The following is a 5,639-nucleotide window of genomic DNA, read 5'->3' on the forward strand; positions in this document are numbered from 1 at the left end:
CTTCCCAGACCTTGGAAACTACATCTCTGGTATAGCTCAGAAGAAACCCGCAAAGTCTGCAAGTCCTCAAAGCCAAGCTTGAGACACATCCTTTGTCATGGTTTGGGTTTGTGTTATATTTCAGAGTTTTGAGTTCCATATATTTCTTAGTTTCAGTCTTTAGTGTTTCCTGAGTTTTAAGTTGTATTCTCGTCTTCAGTGTTTCCTGTGTTTCTTTGTGTCCTTCTCTGTTGTCTGTAATATTGTTTCCTGTGTTACTTGTGTGAATGATTCTTGGTGTTTACTTGTTTAGTCTTTAGTGTTTCCAGTTTTATTCGGTAATGTCTTCTCCCTGTGATTCTGTTTTCTTACATCCTTTCGTTCCTTGTGTTCCATGTTTTACCTTGTAGTTTTCAGTGTTGTCTGGTTTCCTGCCCCTCTGTGTTTCCCTCCTGTCTTGATTACCCTGATTGTCCTCACCTGTCTGATTAGTCTCACCTGTGTCTGTCTCTGTGTTTGCTTTCCCTCTTGTCGGATCATTGTCTTTGTCTTATGTCTTTTGTAGTGTTAGGTGGTTTTTCTTTGCTCTCTGGATTTTTGGATTTTGTTTTTCTTCTTGTGGATTTTTGGAGGTTGAAATGAATAATTTTAGTGTGTTCTGCATTTGGGTCCTCCCTCCCTGTTTCCTAACCGCAATCGTGACATCCTGCATGTTGGATGGCCAGACATTAAGTTCAGGTAAGGGTCTTTTGGGACAGTCATCATGACAGAGCTGTCTGTTCCATAGAAAGAGGGGATGGAGTCTGCCTTCCAGGGAAAGAAAGAGCTTGCTCACAAGCTGGATGGAGAGCACTCACCTTTCCAGTGGAAGGCAGACGCAGGGGCTTCAAACATCAATCCATCGGCTCCTGAAATCTATCTATAGAGTCATGGGCCCCTAAAAGAGGAGAGCCTTCTAAGAGCTTACAGAGGAGGCAGAGCGCAGCTTCTGGCCCTGGCTCAGACGAACGGACAATGAAAGAAAAGAACTAAATGTTCTAGTAGTATGCAGAGACACAATGCTGGATTGTGGCAGTCTGGAAAACTGATGAGTGTCCTTTCAGGAAGCCTGGTGTGAAGCTTTGGATGGCCAATCGGTGAAATTACAGAATGAGCTGTCCTCAAATAATGTATGGGGAATGCTAATTGAAAAATTAGCCAGCATAGCTCCAGTGTTGCTGATGGAGTCTGACCAGCTACTGACTTGTTCACTCTGTAATTAAAAGTATTGGTGGTCTCTAGTTGTTCCAAGTATGAAATTCTAGGTCAGTTATCATGCACTGTGCTGTTTCTTTAGAAAAGGAAATGCGTTGGATTTTATCTCTTTGGTGTTATCTCCCCAAAGCCTCTATTATGCAATTGTTTTTGAAAATGGGTCAATGGTAACAACAACAACAAAAAACGTAGCTTTGAAGCTGTGAAAATGCTGGTAATCTGGGCGTTTTCTTTTGTCAAAACTCAACGACCCAATAAATGAACACTTAAATCCTGTTACTAGTGTAGTCAGATAGTGGTCATGAGTTACTCTTGACCAAACAGAAAAAAATTCAGTTAAATTATTGAGGTTTCAATAAAATGAAACATTAACAGCTTCCAGCCTGCTTCAAACTGAATAACTGCTGCATGAATATTCAATAGTCCACTTGTTTATTTTTTTCTTCTTTAAAGTGTTACAGCAGTTTTATGTATTGAAAATAAACATGTCATGGAAGTCCTATATTAAGAAAGAAATATTTTACCACAGTTTAAGTAGGACAGCTTGAATTCTCATTTGTCTACTCTCTGGCTGTTTCGTCAGATTTTCCGAGGGTAAAAGAAAGAGAAGAGAGAAGCCTGTAAAAGCCAGAGAGAGAAACATGAATGAGGATAATGTTAAACGATGGGCGTGAACTGATTGCACAGCTTGAGCAAAGTAAGCTACACTATACCTGTGTTGTCTCACACTCAAAGGCTTACTTCCAGCTTTCTAGTAGTATATGTCATACAATCTACAACCATGCCTGACTACCAGTCAGTTTTTTTTTTTGGAAGCGTGTCTGAATCAACTTTGGTAAATGCTTCTCTTTCGGTTTCATTTTCCAGCCTCTCCACAGGTGTTTTTGGCCATCATTATGTTTTTTCTCTGCAGACTGATTGACGATGCCAGGGGCAAAAAAAAAAATCTGCAGTTCGAAACCATGATTTCACAGATGGAGGGAGCCCACTTTCAGCCCTGACTACATTAACAGCAGACACAAATGGATACCATGCAGCTTAGTGTGTGACAGTCAACGCTGTCATTCTACAATCAATACCCCATTCAACAGTTTAGGGACAACACAGGCCAATTGTCTTCCAACCATGCAACATGTAGCCAGCTCTATAGACGCTGCTTGTCTCAACAGGTTCAAACAACGTCTGATTCTTTACATTTATCCATATTCATCATAAACAGATGATTATTCCATGTCCTTTCTATGCAAGTGATGTCTTTTTAATTTCTTGTTGAAAACGGATGGGTATTTTGTTATTGAACAAGCATTCTGCTATATGAAAAGCACATTTAAATAGTCAAGTACAGCAGTCTTAACACATCATGAATGGCTCATATGCAATAAGAAGCCTACAGGTTCAGTAAGAAACCTCTGCTCTACAGCAACATATAAAGCATAACAGTTCCAAGGACTATACATTACCATGGGCTTTTTTAGTCCTCATAGTCTTTTCATATTTTACTTCATTTATCCAATCCACATTCACATTTTTGGCAGAGAAAAGGGAGAATTTCTGCATTCTAGTAAAATCTCTTGGGCACTGATTGCCTAGCAGTTAGGTCATGCTTCATATACAGAGGCTAAAGTCCTCCAAGCGGTCAGCCCAGGTTCTTTCCTGCCTGCCATTCCCCACTCTCCCAATTTCTTACCCTGTCCACTGTCCTACATTAAATAAGGGCAAAAACATCGTTGTCTGATTTCTCTTTAAAGAATATTTTGGTGTCATTATGAACAAAAAAAATGCGAAATGTATCCTCAGCCTCAAGCGCTATCACAACATTTCTTTATTTATTGCCAAAAAATGTTTTTAAATACGATGGATTCTTTTTTTTTTTTACCAACACGGCCCAAGACAGACATTTATAGGACTGCTCTGCCCCCAAGTGGTATGCAGGAAAACTACAGGATGTTCACAAAGACGTTACGTTTCAAGCAGCAAGCCTTTAACTGTTAAGTCTATTTGTCATCTTCTTATTACCTTCAAATGTATAAAGGAGATTATATCACGTTTGTTCAAAAAAATAGAAACTCCAAAGAGAACAGTTTTAGTGTTGGCTGTGGCTTCAAAAAGAAGCAGGTCATCCACTAATCAGAATATCAGTTTGATTGTCTCTGTCTGCATGTCAAGCTATTCACAAGATACTGAACCCCAAAGTTGCTCACAGAGGGATATGTCCATGTGCTAAGACTAACATATTGTGGATGTGTTTCGATGAGTCCCTTACGGTTAGATAGGTACTTGAATAGCATCCTCTGTTATCAATGTATGTGTTGATGTGTGTGTGAAAGAATAAATAGAGTACTTTGAGTGGCTGGAAACTAAAAAAGGAGCTGTTTCATTGTAGCATTTTACCATTTATACTTCCCTTGATTTAGACAAACATCTGTAATTAATATTCATATTATACCAATATTTGTTTTCATTTTATAGTGCAGAATTAAAAGGGAAAAAAACAGCAGAGAACACCTTGCACATACTGTATGCTTTCAGTCCATCAGAATCTAATCTAATCTTAAAGTTCAAATTGTATTCTCCTACCCTCCCTCTACAGACACATACCTGTTGATGACCGTGTTACATTCACCACCTCTCTCCTTTAAAAAGCAACAGAGAGAGCTTCACACGTACACTGTCGGATAACACGTCCTCACGGTCCAGTCATCACCCCTCTCTACTTCATATTTTGAGCTTGAGGACCAATCAACTCTCCAGGGAACAGTTTCACACACACAAAAAAACGTTCCTTAGAAAACTCTGTTTTTTTCAACTTGTATTCTCATGAGATTTAAAAACCAGTTGTAAGTCACAAAGCTTTTATTTATCAAAACATATTTAACACTAGAAACATCTACAATCATTTGAATTCAAATTCAATTTCAATGACAAGCTTTATTTGTTAAATGTAACTCACGACATTGCCAAATCATCAAGTTATAATACTAAAAGGTCAAGAGAAAATGGATTTATAATAATGGCAAATTGTGAATTGGATATGAACGATAACAATTCAAATGAAATAAAACAAGAACAAAGTGTTCATGTAAGATGAATGTTTTAGAGTGTGTTCTTGTGTGTCTTTGTTTTGGCTGTTGTCAATTTACTATCCTCTTGTCCAATTACATGAGACCTAAACAACATACTGTACTGTTTGAAAAACTTATATCTGAAACCTCACTTTTTTTTGCTGTTGCTTTTACGAAGTAAAGATGCACTTTATTTCTCTGGAATTCAAATAAACAGACCTACTTTTGAAATTATTGGGTTATAAGTGGGTCTAACAGAGGTTGTACTGGTTTATGAACACTGCAGGCAGAAGACAGGCCAGTTAGATTTGGTGTACTCCCTTTTGAGTAATGCGTTTTAGTGGGTCGTGGGTCGGATCAGTGGGTTAATTAGTTAGATTTGTAACACGGCCAACTCCCTGAGGACTGTGTACCAACTGCCACTGTTTACATTCTAATCATTTTCCAACCCATTAATCACAGGGTTCGACATATTTTGCAGCAAAGAAATGGAGTTCCATTACCACTCTCCCTTACTTTCTTTTAGCAGTTTGGTTAGTGCATTAAAGTCATCAAGACGGGCTAGACAGATCAAGGGCAAAGTAAAGGAGTTTGGAATCATTCAGGTTTGCTTCAAGCTTCATGAATTTCAAAAAAAATATTCAAATGTTCCAACAAAAAAAGGACCTTACATTACTATTTGTATAGAGAAATTCTTTTAAAATCCTGGTTCTTTCCTTAAGTCTAAGTTCATCATTTGGGATTGTAGTGAAAGTGTAGCCTTGCAGCTCTTCAGCTCTGGAAAGTACTTCACCGGAAATAGCTCTGAGAAATATTATTGTATTTCATTAATACTATTTTTCCCTTTATAACAGGCAACATTTTTTTTTCCTTTTGCATTTATTTGAAAGATCAGCTGAAGAGAAACAGAAAAATACTGATAGTAATGGAAAGGGCCGAGGATGGATTCCAACTCACAGCTGTTGCAGCAAGGACTATGACCTGTGTACCGCTTGGCTGACATCCTAACTTAAAGCAAAACAGAGGTTCACTATTCCTACCCATAACGCAGTTTTCTCACCTCCACATTCCAGGCTCTTTTCATAGTTGATGATGGAGACACATTAAACATTGATATTAGCACTTATATAAACCTTAATACTCATATAGAAGGTAGATTTTTTGTGTTGAGCTTGAGAGAAGAATTGTGACAAAGATTAACCACAAGAGGGTGTTGTGATCCATGAAATAATCAGTGCCTCTCCTTTTCTTGAGTGCTTATTTTCTGACCTTCACTTGCCTTAAGAGTGTTGTTTTAAGGGTCTATTTGTACCAAGCCAGTTAAATACAGCTGTTAGTTTGAAA

At 38.1% G+C, this 5,639-nt stretch overlaps 1 long non-coding RNA gene across 1 annotated transcript; it reads left to right on the forward strand.

Moving 5' to 3' along the window:
- The first annotated feature begins 512 nt into the window (after window positions 1-512).
- LOC306829487 lies at window positions 513-1,259 on the forward strand. The gene is made up of 2 exons (XR_013779865.1): window positions 513-717; window positions 794-1,259. It is a non-coding gene; the product is annotated as an uncharacterized lncRNA (long non-coding RNA).
- The last annotated feature ends 4,380 nt before the right edge of the window (window positions 1,260-5,639 follow it).

Source organism: Symphodus melops (genome assembly GCF_947650265.1).
Source record: "Symphodus melops genome assembly, chromosome: 9".
Classification (NCBI taxonomy): Eukaryota; Metazoa; Chordata; class Actinopteri; order Labriformes; family Labridae; genus Symphodus; species Symphodus melops.